Source organism: Triturus cristatus, chromosome 5_1 (genome assembly GCF_964204655.1).
Source record: "Triturus cristatus chromosome 5_1, aTriCri1.1, whole genome shotgun sequence".
NCBI lineage: Eukaryota > Metazoa > Chordata > Amphibia > Caudata > Salamandridae > Triturus > Triturus cristatus.
The window spans coordinates 924,979,102-925,003,399 of NC_140587.1; the positions used below are offsets into that span (position 1 = coordinate 924,979,102).

A 24,298-nucleotide genomic window follows, 5' to 3' on the forward strand; every position below is an offset into this window, starting at 1 on the left:
TCTCATTTGTATTGATTTTTTTGTGATATTTGTTTCTTCATGTCGATAATATATAAATATACCTTATGGGTAAACAGCTGAAAATAAGCTTTCAAACTATCTGGGGTTCACTGACATTAGCAATTCTTCATATGCTTGTCCCCCAGCCCAGCACAAACAGCGGCCTGTTAGCTCAGTTGGTTAGAGCGTGGTGCTAATAACGCCAAGCTCACAGGTTCGATCCCTGTACAGGCCAAGTTTCTGTGTTAAAAAAAAGATGCTTTTTCTTGTGTCTCTTTGTTAACTGTATATCTCTTTGGAGCAAGAGCTGCTAGAATCATTAGTTGAATCAATTTGATATAGATGTGGAATTATATATTAATGTTAAAGTGCCTTGAACATCCATTAATGGTTGTAAGTTCTAACACTAAGTAACTAAATCTCTCATTTATTACAAGCATTTTCTTCTTTCTGATGTTTAGCTCTATATTTCCTTTGAGCAGGAGCTGATAGAATGAGTAGATGAATTAATTTAATATAGATGATGAACTGTTATTTATTGCTAAACCACATAGAACATACATTAATGGTTCTAAGTTTTAACACTAAGAATGAAAATCTCATTTGTATTGATTTTTTTGTGATATTTGTTTCTTCATGTCGATAATATATAAATATACCTTATGGGTAAACAGCTGAAAATAAGCTTTCAAACTATCTGGGGTTCACTGACATTAGCAATTCTTCATATGCTTGTCCCCCAGCCCAGCACGAACGGCGGCCTGTTAGCACAGTTGGTTAGAGCGTGGTGCTAATAACGCCAAGGTCACTGGTTCGATCCCTGTACATGCCAAGTTTCTGTGTTAAATAAAAGATGCTTTTTCTTCTGTCTCTTTGTTATCTGTATATCTCTTTGGAGCAAGAGCTGCTAGAATCATTAGTTGAATCAATTTGATATAGATGTGGAATTATATATTAATGTTAAAGTGCCTTGAACATCCATTAATGGTTCAAAGTTCTAACACTAAGTAATTAATCTCCCATTTATTACAAGTAATTTAGGAAAGTCTAGTTTTGATTTTTTGATAATGCTTAAAGACACCATGAATGTAAACAGCTGAATATAAGATTTCCATCTATCTCGGGTTAACAATCAGTAGCACTTCATCATCTGTTATTTCTTCAGTAGTATGCTATAAATATAGTAAGCCTATTATCTGATTCTGTTAGAACATGAAGTTAAAAATGCCAAGAACATACTTTCTACCACTCTCCAAGCAAACACTTAACGCTGCTTTAATGTTGAAATAGATGCATTTTCTTCTGTATCTTGTTTAAATCTATATTTCCTTTGAGCAGAAGCTGATAGAATGAGTAGATGAATTAATTTAATATAGATTATGAACTGTTATTTATTGCTAAACCACATGGAAAATACATTAATGGTTCTAAGTTTTAACACTAAGATTGAAAATCTCATTTGTATTGATTTTTTTGTGATATTTGTTTCTTCATGTCGATAATATATAAATATACCTTATGGGTAAACAGCTGAAAATAAGCTTTCAAACTATCTGGGGTTCACTGACATTAGCAATTCTTCATATGCTTGTCCCCCAGCCCAGCACGAGCGGCGGCCTGTTAGCTCAGTTGGTTAGAGCGTGGTGCTAATAACGCCAAGGTCACAGGTTCGATCCCTGTACAGGCCAAGTTTCTGTGTTAAATAAAAGATGCTTTTTCTTCTGTCTCTTTGTTATCTGTATATCTCTTTGGAGCAAGAGCTGCTAGAATCATTAGTTGAATCAATTTGATATAGATGTGGAATTATATATTAATGTTAAAGTGCCTTGAACATCCATTAATGGTTGTAAGTTCTAACACTAAGTAACTAAATCTCTCATTTATTACAAGCATTTTCTTCTGTCTGATGTTTATCTCTATATTTCCTTTGAGCAGGAGCTGATAGAATGAGTAGATGAATTAATTTAATATAGATGATGAACTGTTATTTATTGCTAAACCACATAGAACATACATTAATGGTTCTAAGTTTTAACACTAAGAATGAAAATCTCATTTGTATTGATTTTTTTGTGATATTTGTTTCTTCATGTCGATAATATATAAATATACCTTATGGGTAAACAGCTGAAAATAAGCTTTCAATCTATCTGGGGTTCACTGACATTAGCAGTTCTGCATATGCTTGTCCCCCAGCCCAGCACGAACGGCGGCCTGTTAGCTCAGTTGGTTAGAGCGTGGTGCTAATAACGCCAAGGTCACAGGTTCCATCCCTGTACAGGCCAAGTTTCTGTGTTAAAAAAAAGATGCTTTTTCTTGTGTCTCTTTGTTAACTGTATATCTCTTTGGAGCAAGAGCTGCTAGTAGTTGAATCAATTTGATATAGATGTGGAATTATATATTAATGTTAAAGTGCCTTGAACATCCATTAATGGTTGTAAGTTCTAACACTAAGTAACTAAATCTCTCATTTATTACAAGCATTTTCTTCTGTCTGATGTTTATCTCTATATTTCCTTTGAGCAGGAGCTGATAGAATGAGTAGATGAATTAATTTAATATAGATGATGAACTGTTATTTATTGCTAAACCACATAGAACATACATTAATGGTTCTAAGTTTTAACACTAAGAATGAAAATCTCATTTGTATTGATTTTTTTGTGATATTTGTTTCTTCATGTCGATAATATATAAATATACCTTATGGGTAAACAGCTGAAAATAAGCTTTCAAACTATCTGGGGTTCACTGACATTAGCAATTCTTCATATGCTTGTCCCCCAGCCCAGCACAAACAGCGGCCTGTTAGCTCAGTTGGTTAGAGCGTGGTGCTAATAACGCCAAGGTCACAGGTTCGATCCCTGTACAGGCCAAGTTTCTGTGTTAAAAAATAGATGCTTTTTCTTGTGTCTCTTTGTTAACTGTATATCTCTTTGGAGCAAGAGCTGCTAGAATCATTAGTTGAATCAATTTGATATAGATGTGGAATTATATATTAATGTTAAAGTGCCTTGAACATCCATTAATGGTTGTAAGTTCTAACACTAAGTAACTAAATCTCTCATTTATTACAAGCATTTTCTTCTGTCTGATGTTTAGCTCTATATTTCCTTTGAGCAGGAGCTGATAGAATGAGTAGATGAATTAATTTAATATAGATGATGAACTGTTATTTATTGCTAAACCACATAGAACATACATTAATGGTTCTAAGTTTTAACACTAAGAATGAAAATCTCATTTGTATTGATTTTTTTGTGATATTTGTTTCTTCATGTCGATAATATATAAATATACCTTATGGGTAAACAGCTGAAAATAAGCTTTCAAACTATCTGCGGTTCACTGACATTAGCAATTCTTCATATGCTTGTCCCCCAGCCCAGCACGAACAACGGCCTGTTAGCACAGTTGGTTAGAGCGTGGTGCTAATAACGCCAAGGTCACAGGTTCGATCCCTGTACAGGCCAAGTTTCTGTGTTAAATAAAAGATGCTTTTTCTTCTGTCTCTTTGTTATCTGTATATCTCTTTGGAGCAAGAGCTGCTAGAATCATTAGTTGAATCAATTTGATATAGATGTGGAATTATATATTAATGTTAAAGTGCCTTGAACATCCATTAATGGTTGTAAGTTCTAACACTAAGTAACTAAATCTCTCATTTATTACAAGCATTTTCTTCTGTCTGATGTTTATCTCTATATTTCCTTTGAGCAGGAGCTGATAGAATGAGTAGATGAATTAATTTAATATAGATGATGAACTGTTATTTATTGCTAAACCACATAGAACATACATTAATGGTTCTAAGTTTTAACACTAAGAATGAAAATCTCATTTGTATTGATTTTTTTGTGATATTTGTTTCTTCATGTCGATAATATATAAATATACTTTATGGGTAAACAGCTGAAAATAAGCTTTCAAACTATCTGGGGTTCACTGACATTAGCAGTTCTGCATATGCTTGTCCCCCAGCACAGAACGAACGGCAGCCTGTTAGCTCAGTTGGTTAGAGCGTGGTGCTAATAACGCCAAGGTCACAGGTTCGATCCCTGTACAGGCCAAGTTTCTGTGTTAAAAAAAAGATGCTTTTTCTTGTGTCTCTTTGTTAACTGTATATCTCTTTGGAGCAAGAGCTGCTAGTAGTTGAATCAATTTGATATAGATGTGGAATTATATATTAATGTTAAAGTGCCTTGAACATCCATTAATGGTTGAAAGTTCTAACACTAAGTAACTAAATCTCTCATTTATTACAAGCATTTTCTTCTGTCTGATGTTTATCTCTATATTTCCTTTGAGCAGGAGCTGATAGAATGAGTAGATGAATTAATTTAATATAGATGATGAACTGTTATTTATTGCTAAACCACATGGAAAATACATTAATGGTTCTAAGTTTTAACACTAAGATTGAAAATCTCATTTGTATTGATTTTTTTGTGATATTTGTTTCTTCATGTCGATAATATATAAATATACCTTATGGGTAAACAGCTGAAAATAAGCTTTCAAACTATCTGGGGTTCACTGACATTCGCAATTCTTCATATGCTTGTCCCCCAGCCCAGCACAAACAGCGGCCTGTTAGCTCAGTTGGTTAGAGCGTGGTGCTAATAACGCCAAGGTCACAGGTTCGATCCCTGTACAGGCCAAGTTTCTGTGTTAAATAAAAGATGCTTTTTCTTCTGTCTCTTTGTTATCTGTATATCTCTTTGGAGCAAGAGCTGCTAGAATCATTAGTTGAATCAATTTGATATAGATGTGGAATTATATATTAATGTTAAAGTGCCTTGAACACCCATTAATGGTTCAAAGTTCTAACACTAAGTAATTAATCTCCCATTTATTACAAGTAATTTAGGAAAGTCTAGTTTTGATTTTTTGATAATGCTTAAAGACACCATGAATGTAAACAGCTGAATATAAGATTTCCATCTATCTCTGGTTAACAATCAGTAGCACTTCATCATCTGTTATTTCTTCACTAGTATGCTATAAAAATAGTAAGCCTATTATCTGATTCTGTTAGAACATGAAGTTAAAAATGCCAAGAACATACTTTCTACCACTCTCCAAGCAAACACTTAACGCTGCTTTAATGTTGAAATAAATGCATTTTCTTCTGTATCTTGTTTAAATCTATATTTCCTTTGAGCAGAAGCTGATAGAATGAGTAGATGAATTAATTTAATATAGATGATGAACTGTTATTTATTACTAAACCACATGGAAAATACATTAATGGTTCTAAGTTTTAACACTAAGAATGAAAATCTCATTTGTATTGATTTTTTTGTGATATTTGTTTCTTCATGTCGATAATATATAAATATACCTTATGGGTAAACAGCTGAAAATAAGCTTTCAAACTATCTGGGGTTCACTGACATTAGCAGTTCTTCATATGCTTGTCCCCCAGCCCAGCACGAACAGCGGCCTGTTAGCTCAGTTGGTTAGAGCGTGGTGCTAATAACGCCAAGGTCACAGGTTCGATCCCTGTACAGGCCAAGTTTCTGTGTTAAATAAAAGATGCTTTTTCTTGTGTCTCTTTGTTAACTGTATATCTCTTTGGAGCAAGAGCTGCTAGAATCATTAGTTGAATCAATTTGATATAGATGTGGAATTATATATTAATGTTAAAGTGCCTTGAACATCCATTAATGGTTGTAAGTTCTAACACTAAGTAACTAAATCTCTCATTTATTACAAGCATTTTCTTCTGTCTGATGTTTATCTCTATATTTCCTTTGAGCAGGAGCTGATAGAATGAGTAGATGAATTAATTTAATATAGATGATGAACTGTTATTTATTGCTAAACCACATAGAACATACATTAATGGTTCTAAGTTTTAACACTAAGAATGAAAATCTCATTTGTATTGATTTTTTTGTGATATTTGTTTCTTCATGTCGATAATATATAAATATACCTTATGGGTAAACAGCTGAAAATAAGCTTTCAAACTATCTGGGGTTCACTGACATTAGCAATTCTTCATATGCTTGTCCCCCAGCCCAGCACAAACAGCGGCCTGTTAGCTCAGTTGGTTAGAGCGTGGTGCTAATAACACCAAGCTCACAGGTTCGATCCCTGTACAGGCCAAGTTTCTGTGTTAAAAAAAAGATGCTTTTTCTTGTGTCTCTTTGTTAACTGTATATCTCTTTGGAGCAAGAGCTGCTAGAATCATTAGTTGAATCAATTTGATATAGATGTGGAATTATATATTAATGTTAAAGTGCCTTGAACATCCATTAATGGTTGTAAGTTCTAAAACTAAGTAACTAAATCTCTCATTTATTACAAGCATTTTCTTCTTTCTGATGTTTAGCTCTATATTTCCTTTGAGCAGGAGCTGATAGAATGAGTAGATGAATTAATTTAATATAGATGATGAACTGTTATTTATTGCTAAACCACATAGAACATACATTAATGGTTCTAAGTTTTAACACTAAGAATGAAAATCTCATTTGTATTGATTTTTTTGTGATATTTGTTTCTTCATGTCGATAATATATAAATATACCTTATGGGTAAACAGCTGAAAATAAGCTTTCAAACTATCTGGGGTTCACTGACATTAGCAATTCTTCATATGCTTGTCCCCCAGCCCAGCACGAACGGCGGCCTGTTAGCACAGTTGGTTAGAGCGTGGTGCTAATAACGCCAAGGTCACTGGTTCGATCCCTGTACATGCCAAGTTTCTGTGTTAAATAAAAGATGCTTTTTCTTCTGTCTCTTTGTTATCTGTATATCTCTTTGGAGCAAGAGCTGCTAGAATCATTAGTTGAATCAATTTGATATAGATGTGGAATTATATATTAATGTTAAAGTGCCTTGAACATCCATTAATGGTTCAAAGTTCTAACACTAAGTAATTAATCTCCCATTTATTACAAGTAATTTAGGAAAGTCTAGTTTTGATTTTTTGATAATGCTTAAAGACACCATGAATGTAAACAGCTGAATATAAGATTTCCATCTATCTCGGGTTAACAATCAGTAGCACTTCATCATCTGTTATTTCTTCAGTAGTATGCTATAAATATAGTAAGCCTATTATCTGATTCTGTTAGAACATGAAGTTAAAAATGCCAAGAACATACTTTCTACCACTCTCCAAGCAAACACTTAACGCTGCTTTAATGTTGAAATAGATGCATTTTCTTCTGTATCTTGTTTAAATCTATATTTCCTTTGAGCAGAAGCTGATAGAATGAGTAGATGAATTAATTTAATATAGATTATGAACTGTTATTTATTGCTAAACCACATGGAAAATACATTAATGGTTCTAAGTTTTAACACTAAGATTGAAAATCTCATTTGTATTGATTTTTTTGTGATATTTGTTTCTTCATGTCGATAATATATAAATATACCTTATGGGTAAACAGCTGAAAATAAGCTTTCAAACTATCTGGGGTTCACTGACATTAGCAATTCTTCATATGCTTGTCCCCCAGCCCAGCACGAGCGGCGGCCTGTTAGCTCAGTTGGTTAGAGCGTGGTGCTAATAACGCCAAGGTCACAGGTTCGATCCCTGTACAGGCCAAGTTTCTGTGTTAAATAAAAGATGCTTTTTCTTCTGTCTCTTTGTTATCTGTATATCTCTTTGGAGCAAGAGCTGCTAGAATCATTAGTTGAATCAATTTGATATAGATGTGGAATTATATATTAATGTTAAACTGCCTTGAACATCCATTAATGGTTGTAAGTTCTAACACTAAGTAACTAAATCTCTCATTTATTACAAGCATTTTCTTCTGTCTGATGTTTATCTCTATATTTCCTTTGAGCAGGAGCTGATAGAATGAGTAGATGAATTAATTTAATATAGATGATGAACTGTTATTTATTGCTAAACCACATAGAACATACATTAATGGTTCTAAGTTTTAACACTAAGAATGAAAATCTCATTTGTATTGATTTTTTTGTGATATTTGTTTCTTCATGTCGATAATATATAAATATACCTTATGGGTAAACAGCTGAAAATAAGCTTTCAATCTATCTGGGGTTCACTGACATTAGCAGTTCTGCATATGCTTGTCCCCCAGCCCAGCACGAACGGCGGCCTGTTAGCTCAGTTGGTTAGAGCGTGGTGCTAATAACGCCAAGGTCACAGGTTCCATCCCTGTACAGGCCAAGTTTCTGTGTTAAAAAAAAGATGCTTTTTCTTGTGTCTCTTTGTTAACTGTATATCTCTTTGGAGCAAGAGCTGCTAGTAGTTGAATCAATTTGATATAGATGTGGAATTATATATTAATGTTAAAGTGCCTTGAACATCCATTAATGGTTGTAAGTTCTAACACTAAGTAACTAAATCTCTCATTTATTACAAGCATTTTCTTCTGTCTGATGTTTATCTCTATATTTCCTTTGAGCAGGAGCTGATAGAATGAGTAGATGAATTAATTTAATATAGATGATGAACTGTTATTTATTGCTAAACCACATAGAACATACATTAATGGTTCTAAGTTTTAACACTAAGAATGAAAATCTCATTTGTATTGATTTTTTTGTGATATTTGTTTCTTCATGTCGATAATATATACATATACCTTATGGGTAAACAGCTGAAAATAAGCTTTCAAACTATCTGCGGTTCACTGACATTAGCAATTCTTCATATGCTTGTCCCCCAGCCCAGCACGAACAACGGCCTGTTAGCACAGTTGGTTAGAGCGTGGTGCTAATAACGCCAAGGTCACAGGTTCGATCCCTGTACAGGCCAAGTTTCTGTGTTAAATAAAAGATGCTTTTTCTTCTGTCTCTTTGTTATCTGTATATCTCTTTGGAGCAAGAGCTGCTAGAATCATTAGTTGAATCAATTTGATATAGATGTGGAATTATATATTAATGTTAAAGTGCCTTGAACATCCATTAATGGTTGTAAGTTCTAACACTAAGTAACTAAATCTCTCATTTATTACAAGCATTTTCTTCTGTCTGATGTTTATCTCTATATTTCCTTTGAGCAGGAGCTGATAGAATGAGTAGATGAATTAATTTAATATAGATGATGAACTGTTATTTATTGCTAAACCACATAGAACATACATTAATGGTTCTAAGTTTTAACACTAAGAATAAAAATCTCATTTGTATTGATTTTTTTGTGATATTTGTTTCTTCATGTCGATAATATATAAATATACTTTATGGGTAAACAGCTGAAAATAAGCTTTCAAACTATCTGGGGTTCACTGACATTAGCAGTTCTGCATATGCTTGTCCCCCAGCACAGAACGAACGGCAGCCTGTTAGCTCAGTTGGTTAGAGCGTGGTGCTAATAACGCCAAGGTCACAGGTTCGATCCCTGTACAGGCCAAGTTTCTGTGTTAAAAAAAAGATGCTTTTTCTTGTGTCTCTTTGTTAACTGTATATCTCTTTGGAGCAAGAGCTGCTAGTAGTTGAATCAATTTGATATAGATGTGGAATTATATATTAATGTTAAAGTGCCTTGAACATCCATTAATGGTTGAAAGTTCTAACACTAAGTAACTAAATCTCTCATTTATTACAAGCATTTTCTTCTGTCTGATGTTTATCTCTATATTTCCTTTGAGCAGGAGCTGATAGAATGAGTAGATGAATTAATTTAATATAGATGATGAACTGTTATTTATTGCTAAACCACATGGAAAATACATTAATGGTTCTAAGTTTTAACACTAAGATTGAAAATCTCATTTGTATTGATTTTTTTGTGATATTTGTTTCTTCATGTCGATAATATATAAATATACCTTATGGGTAAACAGCTGAAAATAAGCTTTCAAACTATCTGGGGTTCACTGACATTCGCAATTCTTCATATGCTTGTCCCCCAGCCCAGCACAAACAGCGGCCTGTTAGCTCAGTTGGTTAGAGCGTGGTGCTAATAACGCCAAGGTCACAGGTTCGATCCCTGTACAGGCCAAGTTTCTGTGTTAAATAAAAGATGCTTTTTCTTCTGTCTCTTTGTTATCTGTATATCTCTTTGGAGCAAGAGCTGCTAGAATCATTAGTTGAATCAATTTGATATAGATGTGGAATTATATATTAATGTTAAAGTGCCTTGAACACCCATTAATGGTTCAAAGTTCTAACACTAAGTAATTAATCTCCCATTTATTACAAGTAATTTAGGAAAGTCTAGTTTTGATTTTTTGATAATGCTTAAAGACACCATGAATGTAAACAGCTGAATATAAGATTTCCATCTATCTCGGGTTAACAATCAGTAGCACTTCATCATCTGTTATTTCTTCAGTAGTATGCTATAAATATAGTAAGCCTATTATCTGATTCTGTTAGAACATGAAGTTAAAAATGCCAAGAACATACTTTCTACCACTCTCCAAGCAAACACTTAACGCTGCTTTAATGTTGAAATAGATGCATTTTCTTCTGTATCTTGTTTAAATCTATATTTCCTTTGAGCAGAAGCTGATAGAATGAGTAGATGAATTAATTTAATATAGATTATGAACTGTTATTTATTGCTAAACCACATGGAAAATACATTAATGGTTCTAAGTTTTAACACTAAGATTGAAAATCTCATTTGTATTGATTTTTTTGTGATATTTGTTTCTTCATGTCGATAATATATAAATATACCTTATGGGTAAACAGCTGAAAATAAGCTTTCAAACTATCTGGGGTTCACTGACATTAGCAATTCTTCATATGCTTGTCCCCCAGCCCAGCACGAGCGGCGGCCTGTTAGCTCAGTTGGTTAGAGCGTGGTGCTAATAACGCCAAGGTCACAGGTTCGATCCCTGTACAGGCCAAGTTTCTGTGTTAAATAAAAGATGCTTTTTCTTCTGTCTCTTTGTTATCTGTATATCTCTTTGGAGCAAGAGCTGCTAGAATCATTAGTTGAATCAATTTGATATAGATGTGGAATTATATATTAATGTTAAAGTGCCTTGAACATCCATTAATGGTTGTAAGTTCTAACACTAAGTAACTAAATCTCTCATTTATTACAAGCATTTTCTTCTGTCTGATGTTTATCTCTATATTTCCTTTGAGCAGGAGCTGATAGAATGAGTAGATGAATTAATTTAATATAGATGATGAACTGTTATTTATTGCTAAACCACATAGAACATACATTAATGGTTCTAAGTTTTAACACTAAGAATGAAAATCTCATTTGTATTGATTTTTTTGTGATATTTGTTTCTTCATGTCGATAATATATAAATATACCTTATGGGTAAACAGCTGAAAATAAGCTTTCAAACTATCTGGGGTTCACTGACATTAGCAATTCTTCATATGCTTGTCCCCCAGCCCAGCACGAACGGCGGCCTGTTAGCTCAGTTGGTTAGAGCGTGGTGCTAATAACGCCAAGGTCACAGGTTCGATCCCTGTACAGGCCAAGTTTCTGTGTTAAAAAAAAGATGCTTTTTCTTGTGTCTCTTTGTTAACTGTATATCTCTTTGGAGCAAGAGCTGCTAGAATCATTAGTTGAATCAATTTGATATAGATGTGGAATTATATATTAATGTTAAAGTGCCTTGAACATCCATTAATGGTTGTAAGTTCTAACACTAAGTAACTAAATCTCTCATTTATTACAAGCATTTTCTTCTGTCTGATGTTTAGCTCTATATTTCCTTTGAGCAGGAGCTGATAGAATGAGTAGATGAATTAATTTAATATAGATGATGAACTGTTATTTATTGCTAAACCACATAGAACATACATTAATGGTTCTAAGTTTTAACACTAAGAATGAAAATCTCATTTGTATTGATTTTTTTGTGATATTTGTTTCTTCATGTCGATAATATATAAATATACCTTATGGGTAAACAGCTGAAAATAAGCTTTCAAACTATCTGCGGTTCACTGACATTAGCAATTCTTCATATGCTTGTCCCCCAGCCCAGCACGAACAACGGCCTGTTAGCACAGTTGGTTAGAGCGTGGTGCTAATAACGCCAAGGTCACAGGTTCGATCCCTGTACAGGCCAAGTTTCTGTGTTAAATAAAAGATGCTTTTTCTTCTGTCTCTTTGTTATCTGTATATCTCTTTGGAGCAAGAGCTGCTAGAATCATTAGTTGAATCAATTTGATATAGATGTGGAATTATATATTAATGTTAAAGTGCCTTGAACATCCATTAATGGTTCAAAGTTCTAACACTAAGTAATTAATCTCCCATTTATTACAAGTAATTTAGGAAAGTCTAGTTTTGATTTTTTGATAATGCTTAAAGACACCATGAATGTAAACAGCTGAATATAAGATTTCCATCTATCTCGAGTTAACAATCAGTAGCACTTCATCATCTGTTATTTCTTCAGTAGTATGCTATAAATATAGTAAGCCTATTATCTGATTCTGTTAGAACATGAAGTTAAAAATGCCAAGAACATACTTTCTACCACTCTCCAAGCAAACACTTAACGCTGCTTTAATGTTGAAATTGATGCATTTTCTTCTGTATCTTGTTTAAATCTATATTTCCTTTGAGCAGAAGCTGATAGAATGAGTAGATGAATTAATTTAATATAGATTATGAACTGTTATTTATTGCTAAACCACATGGAAAATACATTAATGGTTCTAAGTTTTAACACTAAGATTGAAAATCTCATTTGTATTGATTTTTTTGTGATATTTGTTTCTTCATGTCGATAATATATAAATATACCTTATGGGTAAACAGCTGAAAATAAGCTTTCAAACTATCTGGGGTTCACTGACATTAGCAATTCTTCATATGCTTGTCCCCCAGCCCAGCACGAGCGGCGGCCTGTTAGCTCAGTTGGTTAGAGCGTGGTGCTAATAACGCCAAGGTCACAGGTTCGATCCCTGTACAGGCCAAGTTTCTGTGTTAAATAAAAGATGCTTTTTCTTCTGTCTCTTTGTTATCTGTATATCTCTTTGGAGCAAGAGCTGCTAGAATCATTAGTTGAATCAATTTGATATAGATGTGGAATTATATATTAATGTTAAAGTGCCTTGAACATCCATTAATGGTTGTAAGTTCTAACACTAAGTAACTAAATCTCTCATTTATTACAAGCATTTTCTTCTGTCTGATGTTTATCTCTATATTTCCTTTGAGCAGGAGCTGATAGAATAAGTAGATGAATTAATTTAATATAGATGATGAACTGTTATTTATTGCTAAACCACATAGAACATACATTAATGGTTCTAAGTTTTAACACTAAGAATGAAAATCTCATTTGTATTGATTTTTTTGTGATATTTGTTTCTTCATGTCGATAATATATAAATATACCTTATGGGTAAACAGCTGAAAATAAGCTTTCAAACTATCTGGGGTTCACTGACATTAGCAGTTCTGCATATGCTTGTCCCCCAGCACAGCACGAATGGCGGCCTGTTAGCTCAGTTGGTTAGAGCGTGGTGCTAATAACGCCAAGGTCACAGGTTCGATCCCTGTACAGGCCAAGTCTCTGTGTTAAAAAAAAGATGCTTTTTCTTGTGTCTCTTTGTTAACTGTATATCTCTTTGGAGCAAGAGCTGCTAGAATGATTAGTTGAATCAATTTGATATAGATGTGGAATTATATATCAATGTTAAAGTGCCTTGAACATCCATTAATGGTTCAAAGTTCTAACACTAAGTAATTAATCTCCCATTTATTACAAGTAATTTAGGAAAGTCTAGTTTTGATTTTTTGATAATGCTTAAAGACACCATGAATGTAAACAGCTGAATATAAGATTTCCATCTATCTCGGGTTAACAATCAGTAGCACTTCATCATCTGTTATTTCTTCAGTAGTATGCTATAAATATAGTAAGCCTATTATCTGATTCTGTTAGAACATGAAGTTAAAAATGCCAAGAACATACTTTCTACCACTCTCCAAGCAAACACTTAACGCTGCTTTAATGTTGAAATAGATGCATTTTCTTCTGTATCTTGTTTAAATCTATATTTCCTTTGAGCAGAAGCTGATAGAATGAGTAGATGAATTAATTTAATATAGATGATGAACTGTTATTTATTGCTAAACCACATGGAAAATACATTAATGGTTCTAAGTTTTAACACTAAGATTGAAAATCTCATTTGTATTGATTTTTTTGTGATATTTGTTTCTTCATGTCGATAATATATAAATATACCTTATGGGTAAACAGCTGAAAATAAGCTTTCAAACTATCTGGGGTTCACTGACATTAGCAGTTCTTCATATGCTTGTCCCCCAGCCCAGCACGAACAGCGGCCTGTTAGCTCAGTTGGTTAGAGCGTGGTGCTAATAACGCCAAGGTCACAGGTTCCATCCCTGTACAGGCCAAGTTTCTGTGTTAAATAAAAGATGCTTTTTCTTGTGTCTCTTTGTTAACTGTATATCTCTTTGGAGCAAGAGCTGCTAGAATCATTAGTTGAATCAATTTGATATAGATGTGGAATTATATATTAATGTTAAAGTGCCTTGAACATCCATTAATGGTTGTAAGTTCTAACACTAAGTAACTAAATCTCTCATTTATTACAAGCATTTTCTTCTGTCTGATGTTTATCTCTATATTTCCTTTGAGCAGGAGCTGATAGAATGAGTAGATGAATTAATTTAATATAGATGATGAACTGTTATTTATTGCTAAACCACATAGAACATACATTAATGGTTCTAAGTTTTAACACTAAGAATGAAAATCTCATTTGTATTGATTTTTTTGTGATATTTGTTTCTTCATGTCGATAATATATAAATATACCTTATGGGTAAACAGCTGAAAATAAGCTTTCAAACTATCTGGGGTTCACTGACATTAGCAATTCTTCATATGCTTGTCCCCCAGCCCAGCACAAACAGCGGCCTGTTAGCTCAGTTGGTTAGAGCGTGGTGCTAATAACGCCAAGCTCACAGGTTCGATCCCTGTACAGGCCAAGTTTCTGTGTTAAAAAAAAGATGCTTTTTCTTGTGTCTCTTTGTTAACTGTATATCTCTTTGGAGCAAGAGCTGCTAGAATCATTAGTTGAATCAATTTGATATAGATGTGGAATTATATATTAATGTTAAAGTGCCTTGAACATCCATTAATGGTTGTAAGTTCTAACACTAAGTAACTAAATCTCTCATTTATTACAAGCATTTTCTTCTTTCTGATGTTTAGCTCTATATTTCCTTTGAGCAGGAGCTGATAGAATGAGTAGATGAATTAATTTAATATAGATGATGAACTGTTATTTATTGCTAAACCACATAGAACATACATTAATGGTTCTAAGTTTTAACACTAAGAATGAAAATCTCATTTGTATTGATTTTTTTGTGATATTTGTTTCTTCATGTCGATAATATATAAATATACCTTATGGGTAAACAGCTGAAAATAAGCTTTCAAACTATCTGGGGTTCACTGACATTAGCAATTCTTCATATGCTTGTCCCCCAGCCCAGCACGAACGGCGGCCTGTTAGCACAGTTGGTTAGAGCGTGGTGCTAATAACGCCAAGGTCACTGGTTCGATCCCTGTACATGCCAAGTTTCTGTGTTAAATAAAAGATGCTTTTTCTTCTGTCTCTTTGTTATCTGTATATCTCTTTGGAGCAAGAGCTGCTAGAATCATTAGTTGAATCAATTTGATATAGATGTGGAATTATATATTAATGTTAAAGTGCCTTGAACATCCATTAATGGTTCAAAGTTCTAACACTAAGTAATTAATCTCCCATTTATTACAAGTAATTTAGGAAAGTCTAGTTTTGATTTTTTGATAATGCTTAAAGACACCATGAATGTAAACAGCTGAATATAAGATTTCCATCTATCTCGGGTTAACAATCAGTAGCACTTCATCATCTGTTATTTCTTCAGTAGTATGCTATAAATATAGTAAGCCTATTATCTGATTCTGTTAGAACATGAAGTTAAAAATGCCAAGAACATACTTTCTACCACTCTCCAAGCAAACACTTAACGCTGCTTTAATGTTGAAATAGATGCATTTTCTTCTGTATCTTGTTTAAATCTATATTTCCTTTGAGCAGAAGCTGATAGAATGAGTAGATGAATTAATTTAATATAGATTATGAACTGTTATTTATTGCTAAACCACATGGAAAATACATTAATGGTTCTAAGTTTTAACACTAAGATTGAAAATCTCATTTGTATTGATTTTTTTGTGATATTTGTTTCTTCATGTCGATAATATATAAATATACCTTATGGGTAAACAGCTGAAAATAAGCTTTCAAACTATCTGGGGTTCACTGACATTAGCAATTCTTCATATGCTTGTCCCCCAGCCCAGCACGAGCGGCGGCCTGTTAGCTCAGTTGGTTAGAGCGTGGTGCTAATAACGCCAAGGTCACAGGTTCGATCCCTGTACAGGCCAAGTTTCTGTGTTAAATAAAAGATGCTTTTTCTTCTGTCTCTTTGTTATCTGTATATCTCTTTGGAGCAAGAGCTGCTAGAATCATTAGTTGAATCAATTTGATATAGATGTGGAATTATATATTAATGTTAAAGTGCCTTGAACATCCATTAATGGTTGTAAGTTCTAACACTAAGTAACTAAATCTCTCATTTATTACAAGCATTTTCTTCTGTCTGATGTTTATCTCTATATTTCCTTTGAGCAGGAGCTGATAGAATGAGTAGATGAATTAATTTAATATAGATGATGAACTGTTATTTATTGCTAAACCACATAGAACATACATTAATGGTTCTAAGTTTTAACACTAAGAATGAAAATCTCATTTGTATTGATTTTTTTGTGATATTTGTTTCTTCATGTCGATAATATATAAATATACCTTATGGGTAAACAGCTGAAAATAAGCTTTCAATCTATCTGGGGTTCACTGACATTAGCAGTTCTGCATATGCTTGTCCCCCAGCCCAGCACGAACGGCGGCCTGTTAGCTCAGTTGGTTAGAGCGTGGTGCTAATAACGCCAAGGTCACAGGTTCCATCCCTGTACAGGCCAAGTTTCTGTGTTAAAAAAAAGATGCTTTTTCTTGTGTCTCTTTGTTAACTGTATATCTCTTTGGAGCAAGAGCTGCTAGTAGTTGAATCAATTTGATATAGATGTGGAATTATATATTAATGTTAAAGTGCCTTGAACATCCATTAATGGTTGTAAGTTCTAACACTAAGTAACTAAATCTCTCATTTATTACAAGCATTTTCTTCTGTCTGATGTTTATCTCTATATTTCCTTTGAGCAGGAGCTGATAGAATGAGTAGATGAATTAATTTAATATAGATGATGAACTGTTATTTATTGCTAAACCACATAGAACATACATTAATGGTTCTAAGTTTTAACACTAAGAATGAAAATCTCATTTGTATTGATTTTTTTGTGATATTTGTTTCTTCATGTCGATAATATATAAATATACCTTATGGGTAAACAGCTGAAAATAAGCTTTCAAACTATCTGGGGTTCACTGACATTAGCAATTCTTCATATGCTTGTCCCCCAGCCCAGCACAAACAGCGGCCTGTTAGCTCAGTTGGTTAGAGCGTGGTGCTAATAACGCCAAGGTCACAGGTTCGATCCCTGTACAGGCCAAGTTTCTGTGTTAAAAAATAGATGCTTTTTCTTGTGTCTCTTTGTTAACTGTATATCTCTTTGGAGCAAGAGCTGCTAGAATCATTAGTTGAATCAATTTGATATAGATGTGGAATTATATATTAATGTTAAAGTGCCTTGAACATCCATTAATGGTTGTAAGTTCTAACACTAAGTAACTAAATCTCTCATTTATTACAAGCATTTTCTTCTGTCTGATGTTTAGCTCTATATTTCCTTTGAGCAGGAGCTGATAGAATGAGTAGATGAATTAATTTAATATAGATGATGAACTGTTATTTATTGCTAAACCACATAGAACATACATTAATGGTTCTAAGTTTTAACACTAAGAATGAAAATCTCATTTGTATTGATTTTTTTGTGATATTTGTTTCTTCATGTCGATAATATATAAATATACCTTATGGGTAAACAGCTGAAAATAAGCTTTCAAACTATCTGCGGTTCACTGACATTAGCAATTCTTCATATGCTTGTCCCCCAGCCCAGCACGAACAACGGCCTGTTAGCACAGTTGGTTAGAGCGTGGTGCTAATAACGCCAAGGTCACAGGTTCGATCCCTGTACAGGCCAAGTTTCTGTGTTAAATAAAAGATGCTTTTTCTTCTGTCTCTTTGTTATCTGTATATCTCTTTGGAGCAAGAGCTGCTAGAATCATTAGTTGAATCAATTTGATATAGATGTGGAATTATATATTAATGTTAAAGTGCCTTGAACATCCATTAATGGTTGTAAGTTCTAACACTAAGTAACTAAATCTCTCATTTATTACAAGCATTTTCTTCTGTCTGATGTTTATCTCTATATTTCCTTTGAGCAGGAGCTGATAGAATGAGTAGATGAATTAATTTAATATAGATGATGAACTGTTATTTATTGCTAAACCACATAGAACATACATTAATGGTTCTAAGTTTTAACACTAAGAATGAAAATCTCATTTGTATTGATTTTTTTGTGATATTTGTTTCTTCATGTCGATAATATATAAATATACTTTATGGGTAAACAGCTGAAAATAAGCTTTCAAACTATCTGGGGTTCACTGACATTAGCAGTTCTGCATATGCTTGTCCCCCAGCACAGAACGAACGGCAGCCTGTTAGCTCAGTTGGTTAGAGCGTGGTGCTAATAACGCCAAGGTCACAGGTTCGATCCCTGTACAGGCCAAGTTTCTGTGTTAAAAAAAAGATGCTTTTTCTTGTGTCTCTTTGTTAACTGTATATCTCTTTGGAGCAAGAGCTGCTAGTAGTTGAATCAATTTGATATAGATGTGGAATTATATATTAATGTTAAAGTGCCTTGAACATCCATTAATGGTTGAAAGTTCTAACACTAAGTAACTAAATCTCTCATTTATTACAAGCATTTTCTTCTGTCTGATGTTTATCTCTATATTTCCTTTGAGCAGGAGCTGATAGAATGAGTAGATGAATTAATTTAATATAGATGATGAACTGTTATTTATTGCTAAACCACATGGAAAATACATTAATGGTTCTAAGTTTTAACACTAAGATTGAAAATCTCATTTGTATTGATTTTTTTGTGATATTTGTTTCTTCATGTCGATAATATATAAATATACCTTATGGGTAAACAGCTGAAAATAAGCTTTCAAACTATCTGGGGTTCACTGACATTCGCAATTCTTCATATGCTTGTCCCCCAGCCCAGCACAAACAGCGGCCTGTTAGCTCAGTTGGTTAGAGCGTGGTGCTAATAACGCCAAGGTCACAGGTTCGATCCCTGTACAGGCCAAGTTTCTGTGTTAAATAAAAGATGCTTTTTCTTCTGTCTCTTTGTTATCTGTATATCTCTTTGGAGCAAGAGCTGCTAGAATCATTAGTTGAATCAATTTGATATAGATGTGGAATTATATATTAATGTTAAAGTGCCTTGAACACCCATTAATGGTTCAAAGTTCTAACACTAAGTAATTAATCTCCCATTTATTACAAGTAATTTAGGAAAGTCTAGTTTTGATTTTTTGATAATGCTTAAAGACACCATGAATGTAAACAGCTGAATATAAGATTTCCATCTATCTCTGGTTAACAATCAGTAGCACTTCATCATCTGTTATTTCTTCACTAGTATGCTATAAAAATAGTAAGCCTATTATCTGATTCTGTTAGAACATGAAGTTAAAAATGCCAAGAACATACTTTCTACCACTCTCCAAGCAAACACTTAACGCTGCTTTAATGTTGAAATAAATGCATTTTCTTCTGTATCTTGTTTAAATCTATATTTCCTTTGAGCAGAAGCTGATAGAATGAGTAGATGAATTAATTTAATATAGATGATGAACTGTTATTTATTACTAAACCACATGGAAAATACATTAATGGTTCTAAGTTTTAACACTAAGAATGAAAATCTCATTTGTATTGATTTTTTTGTGATATTTGTTTCTTCATGTCGATAATATATAAATATACCTTATGGGTAAACAGCTGAAAATAAGCTTTCAAACTATCTGGGGTTCACTGACATTAGCAGTTCTTCATATGCTTGTCCCCCAGCCCAGCACGAACAGCGGCCTGTTAGCTCAGTTGGTTAGAGCGTGGTGCTAATAACGCCAAGGTCACAGGTTCGATCCCTGTACAGGCCAAGTTTCTGTGTTAAATAAAAGATGCTTTTTCTTGTGTCTCTTTGTTAACTGTATATCTCTTTGGAGCAAGAGCTGCTAGAATCATTAGTTGAATCAATTTGATATAGATGTGGAATTATATATTAATGTTAAAGTGCCTTGAACATCCATTAATGGTTGTAAGTTCTAACACTAAGTAACTAAATCTCTCATTTATTACAAGCATTTTCTTCTGTCTGATGTTTATCTCTATATTTCCTTTGAGCAGGAGCTGATAGAATGAGTAGATGAATTAATTTAATATAGATGATGAACTGTTATTTATTGCTAAACCACATAGAACATACATTAATGGTTCTAAGTTTTAACACTAAGAATGAAAATCTCATTTGTATTGATTTTTTTGTGATATTTGTTTCTTCATGTCGATAATATATAAATATACCTTATGGGTAAACAGCTGAAAATAAGCTTTCAAACTATCTGGGGTTCACTGACATTAGCAATTCTTCATATGCTTGTCCCCCAGCCCAGCACAAACAGCGGCCTGTTAGCTCAGTTGGTTAGAGCGTGGTGCTAATAACACCAAGCTCACAGGTTCGATCCCTGTACAGGCCAAGTTTCTGTGTTAAAAAAAAGATGCTTTTTCTTGTGTCTCTTTGTTAACTGTATATCTCTTTGGAGCAAGAGCTGCTAGAATCATTAGTTGAATCAATTTGATATAGATGTGGAATTATATATTAATGTTAAAGTGCCTTGAACATCCATTAATGGTTGTAAGTTCTAAAACTAAGTAACTAAATCTCTCATTTATTACAAGCATTTTCTTCTTTCTGATGTTTAGCTCTATATTTCCTTTGAGCAGGAGCTGATAGAATGAGTAGATGAATTAATTTAATATAGATGATGAACTGTTATTTATTGCTAAACCACATAGAACATACATTAATGGTTCTAAGTTTTAACACTAAGAATGAAAATCTCATTTGTATTGATTTTTTTGTGATATTTGTTTCTTCATGTCGATAATATATAAATATACCTTATGGGTAAACAGCTGAAAATAAGCTTTCAAACTATCTGGGGTTCACTGACATTAGCAATTCTTCATATGCTTGTCCCCCAGCCCAGCACGAACGGCGGCCTGTTAGCACAGTTGGTTAGAGCGTGGTGCTAATAACGCCAAGGTCACTGGTTCGATCCCTGTACATGCCAAGTTTCTGTGTTAAATAAAAGATGCTTTTTCTTCTGTCTCTTTGTTATCTGTATATCTCTTTGGAGCAAGAGCTGCTAGAATCATTAGTTGAATCAATTTGATATAGATGTGGAATTATATATTAATGTTAAAGTGCCTTGAACATCCATTAATGGTTCAAAGTTCTAACACTAAGTAATTAATCTCCCATTTATTACAAGTAATTTAGGAAAGTCTAGTTTTGATTTTTTGATAATGCTTAAAGACACCATGAATGTAAACAGCTGAATATAAGATTTCCATCTATCTCGGGTTAACAATCAGTAGCACTTCATCATCTGTTATTTCTTCAGTAGTATGCTATAAATATAGTAAGCCTATTATCTGATTCTGTTAGAACATGAAGTTAAAAATGCCAAGAACATACTTTCTACCACTCTCCAAGCAAACACTTAACGCTGCTTTAATGTTGAAATAGATGCATTTTCTTCTGTATCTTGTTTAAATCTATATTTCCTTTGAGCAGAAGCTGATAGAATGAGTAGATGAATTAATTTAATATAGATTATGAACTGTTATTTATTGCTAAACCACATGGAAAATACATTAATGGTTCTAAGTTTTAACACTAAGATTGAAAATCTCATTTGTATTGATTTTTTTGTGATATTTGTTTCTTCATGTCGATAATATATAAATATACCTTATGGGTAAACAGCTGAAAATAAGCTTTCAAACTATCTGGGGTTCACTGACATTAGCAATTCTTCATATGCTTGTCCCCCAGCCCAGCACGAGCGGCGGCCTGTTAGCTCAGTTGGTTAGAGCGTGGTGCTAATAACGCCAAGGTCACAGGTTCGATCCCTGTACAGGCCAAGTTTCTGTGTTAAATAAAAGATGCTTTTTCTTCTGTCTCTTTGTTATCTGTATATCTCTTTGGAGCAAGAGCTGCTAGAATCATTAGTTGAATCAATTTGATATAGATGTGGAATTATATATTAATGTTAAACTGCCTTGAACATCCATTAATGGTTGTAAGTTCTAACACTAAGTAACTAAATCTCTCATTTATTACAAGCATTTTCTTCTGTCTGATGTTTATCTCTATATTTCCTTTGAGCAGGAGCTGATAGAATGAGTAGATGAATTAATTTAATATAGATGATGAACTGTTATTTATTGCTAAACCACATAGAACATACATTAATGGTTCTAAGTTTTAACACTAAGAATGAAAATCTCATTTGTATTGATTTTTTTGTGATATTTGTTTCTTCATGTCGATAATATATAAATATACCTTATGGGTAAACAGCTGAAAATAAGCTTTCAATCTATCTGGGGTTCACTGACATTAGCAGTTCTGCATATGCTTGTCCCCCAGCCCAGCACGAACGGCGGCCTGTTAGCTCAGTTGGTTAGAGCGTGGTGCTAATAACGCCAAGGTCACAGGTTCCATCCCTGTACAGGCCAAGTTTCTGTGTTAAAAAAAAGATGCTTTTTCTTGTGTCTCTTTGTTAACTGTATATCTCTTTGGAGCAAGAGCTGCTAGTAGTTGAATCAATTTGATATAGATGTGGAATTATATATTAATGTTAAAGTGCCTTGAACATCCATTAATGGTTGTAAGTTCTAACACTAAGTAACTAAATCTCTCATTTATTACAAGCATTTTCTTCTGTCTGATGTTTATCTCTATATTTCCTTTGAGCAGGAGCTGATAGAATGAGTAGATGAATTAATTTAATATAGATGATGAACTGTTATTTATTGCTAAACCACATAGAACATACATTAATGGTTCTAAGTTTTAACACTAAGAATGAAAATCTCATTTGTATTGATTTTTTTGTGATATTTGTTTCTTCATGTCGATAATATATACATATACCTTATGGGTAAACAGCTGAAAATAAGCTTTCAAACTATCTGGGGTTCACTGACATTGGCAATTCTTCATATGCTTGTCCCCCAGCCCAGCACGAACAGCGGCCTGTTAGCTCAGTTGGTTAGAGCGTGGTGCTAATAACGCCAAGGTCACAGGTTCGATCCCTGTACAGGCCAAGTTTCTGGGTTAAAAAAAAGATGCTTTTTCTTGTGTCTCTTTGATAACTGTATATCTCTTTGGAGCAAGAGCTGCTAGAATCATTAGTTGAATCAATTTGATATAGATGTGGAATTATATATTAATGTTAAAGTGCCTTGAACATCCATTAATGGTTGTAAGTTCTAACACTAAGTAACTAAATCTCTCATTTATTACAAGCATTTTCTTCTGTCTGATGTTTATCTCTATATTTCCTTTGAGCAGGAGCTGATAGAATGAGTAGATGAATTAATTTAATATAGATGATGAACTGTTATTTATTGCTAAACCACATAGAACATACATTAATGGTTCTAAGTTTTAACACTAAGAATGAAAATCTCATTTGTATTGATTTTTTTGTGATATTTGTTTCTTCATGTCGATAATATATAAATATACCTTATGGGTAAACAGCTGAAAATAAGCTTTCAAACTATCTGGGGTTCACTGACATTGGCAATTCTTCATATGCTTGTCCCCCAGCCCAGCACAAACAGCGGCCTGTTAGCTCAGTTGGTTAGAGCGTGGTGCTAATAACGCCAAGGTCACAGGTTCGATCCCTGTACAGGCCAAGTTTCTGTGTTAAAAAAAAGATGCTTTTTCTTGTGTCTCTTTGTTAACTGTATATCTCTTTGGAGCAAGAGCTGCTAGAATGATTAGTTGAATCAATTTGATATAGATGTGGAATTATATATCAATGTTAAAGTGCCTTGAACATCCATTAATGGTTCAAAGTTCTAACACTAAGTAATTAATCTCCCATTTATTACAAGTAATTTAGGAAAGTCTAGTTTTGATTTTTTGATAATGCTTAAAGACACCATGAATGTAAACAGCTGAATATAAGATTTCCA

General features: G+C 33.5%; 17 non-coding genes across 17 annotated transcripts; all 17 read left to right on the forward strand.

Annotated features, from left to right (window-relative positions):
- Positions 1–1,614: 1,614 nt before the first annotated feature.
- On the forward strand, positions 1,615–1,688 carry TRNAI-AAU (transfer RNA isoleucine (anticodon AAU)). Its single transcript has one exon. It is a non-coding gene; the product is annotated as a tRNA-Ile (tRNA).
- Positions 1,689–2,802: 1,114 nt separating this feature from the next.
- On the forward strand, positions 2,803–2,876 carry TRNAI-AAU (transfer RNA isoleucine (anticodon AAU)). Its single transcript has one exon. It is a non-coding gene; the product is annotated as a tRNA-Ile (tRNA).
- A 1,711-nt stretch (positions 2,877–4,587) lies between these two features.
- TRNAI-AAU (transfer RNA isoleucine (anticodon AAU)) lies at positions 4,588–4,661 on the forward strand. Its single transcript has one exon. It is a non-coding gene; the product is annotated as a tRNA-Ile (tRNA).
- Positions 4,662–5,443: 782 nt separating this feature from the next.
- Positions 5,444–5,517, forward strand: TRNAI-AAU (transfer RNA isoleucine (anticodon AAU)). The gene has a single exon. It is a non-coding gene; the product is annotated as a tRNA-Ile (tRNA).
- A 1,976-nt stretch (positions 5,518–7,493) lies between these two features.
- TRNAI-AAU (transfer RNA isoleucine (anticodon AAU)) lies at positions 7,494–7,567 on the forward strand. Its single transcript has one exon. It is a non-coding gene; the product is annotated as a tRNA-Ile (tRNA).
- Positions 7,568–9,869: 2,302 nt separating this feature from the next.
- TRNAI-AAU (transfer RNA isoleucine (anticodon AAU)) lies at positions 9,870–9,943 on the forward strand. Its single transcript has one exon. It is a non-coding gene; the product is annotated as a tRNA-Ile (tRNA).
- Positions 9,944–10,725: 782 nt separating this feature from the next.
- On the forward strand, positions 10,726–10,799 carry TRNAI-AAU (transfer RNA isoleucine (anticodon AAU)). Its single transcript has one exon. It is a non-coding gene; the product is annotated as a tRNA-Ile (tRNA).
- Positions 10,800–11,322: 523 nt separating this feature from the next.
- TRNAI-AAU (transfer RNA isoleucine (anticodon AAU)) lies at positions 11,323–11,396 on the forward strand. The gene has a single exon. It is a non-coding gene; the product is annotated as a tRNA-Ile (tRNA).
- Positions 11,397–12,775: 1,379 nt separating this feature from the next.
- TRNAI-AAU (transfer RNA isoleucine (anticodon AAU)) lies at positions 12,776–12,849 on the forward strand. Its single transcript has one exon. It is a non-coding gene; the product is annotated as a tRNA-Ile (tRNA).
- A 523-nt stretch (positions 12,850–13,372) lies between these two features.
- On the forward strand, positions 13,373–13,446 carry TRNAI-AAU (transfer RNA isoleucine (anticodon AAU)). Its single transcript has one exon. It is a non-coding gene; the product is annotated as a tRNA-Ile (tRNA).
- A 2,832-nt stretch (positions 13,447–16,278) lies between these two features.
- Positions 16,279–16,352, forward strand: TRNAI-AAU (transfer RNA isoleucine (anticodon AAU)). The gene has a single exon. It is a non-coding gene; the product is annotated as a tRNA-Ile (tRNA).
- A 1,114-nt stretch (positions 16,353–17,466) lies between these two features.
- TRNAI-AAU (transfer RNA isoleucine (anticodon AAU)) lies at positions 17,467–17,540 on the forward strand. The gene has a single exon. It is a non-coding gene; the product is annotated as a tRNA-Ile (tRNA).
- Positions 17,541–19,251: 1,711 nt separating this feature from the next.
- On the forward strand, positions 19,252–19,325 carry TRNAI-AAU (transfer RNA isoleucine (anticodon AAU)). Its single transcript has one exon. It is a non-coding gene; the product is annotated as a tRNA-Ile (tRNA).
- Positions 19,326–20,107: 782 nt separating this feature from the next.
- Positions 20,108–20,181, forward strand: TRNAI-AAU (transfer RNA isoleucine (anticodon AAU)). Its single transcript has one exon. It is a non-coding gene; the product is annotated as a tRNA-Ile (tRNA).
- Positions 20,182–22,157: 1,976 nt separating this feature from the next.
- On the forward strand, positions 22,158–22,231 carry TRNAI-AAU (transfer RNA isoleucine (anticodon AAU)). Its single transcript has one exon. It is a non-coding gene; the product is annotated as a tRNA-Ile (tRNA).
- A 1,114-nt stretch (positions 22,232–23,345) lies between these two features.
- Positions 23,346–23,419, forward strand: TRNAI-AAU (transfer RNA isoleucine (anticodon AAU)). Its single transcript has one exon. It is a non-coding gene; the product is annotated as a tRNA-Ile (tRNA).
- A 523-nt stretch (positions 23,420–23,942) lies between these two features.
- TRNAI-AAU (transfer RNA isoleucine (anticodon AAU)) lies at positions 23,943–24,016 on the forward strand. The gene has a single exon. It is a non-coding gene; the product is annotated as a tRNA-Ile (tRNA).
- The last annotated feature ends 282 nt before the right edge of the window (positions 24,017–24,298 follow it).